The sequence below is a fragment of the Dama dama genome, chromosome 18 (genome assembly GCF_033118175.1).
Source record: "Dama dama isolate Ldn47 chromosome 18, ASM3311817v1, whole genome shotgun sequence".
NCBI lineage: Eukaryota > Metazoa > Chordata > Mammalia > Artiodactyla > Cervidae > Dama > Dama dama.
The window spans coordinates 44292755-44293164 of record NC_083698.1 but is presented as its reverse complement, the minus strand read 5'-3'; positions in this window follow the sequence as shown (position 1 = coordinate 44293164).

Sequence of the window (410 nt, the reverse complement as noted above, 5' to 3'; positions counted from 1 at the left end):
TTCCGGCACGTCTCTCTGGTTTCTTCCTTTCCTCCCAGAGAGGCTCTGCCCGTGCAGCCGCCGGCCGTGTGCGGGGGCTCCCCCTGCCGTCCGGGGGTCGGATCAACCCCTCTGGAAGGAGAAGGTGGGGAGAGGAGGGGCGGGGAGGAGGTCTTTCTCAACCTCGGTAAAAACTTCTCCAGGGCATTGAGGTCGTTAATGATGGAGCTTGAAGGTACCCCTCCCTCCACACCATAAATTCCATTTAAGTCATTTCAACTTATATTTGCGATGATATACCAGATGTTCTGAGAGTGTGAGGGGGCTTGTCGACTGGCTTTAATGTAATTTGGTTGGACTGTTTAGCTGCGGAATTTCCAATATCTTTTATCTTTGGATCCTTCTTTTACCGCAGATCAAATACACCTAGA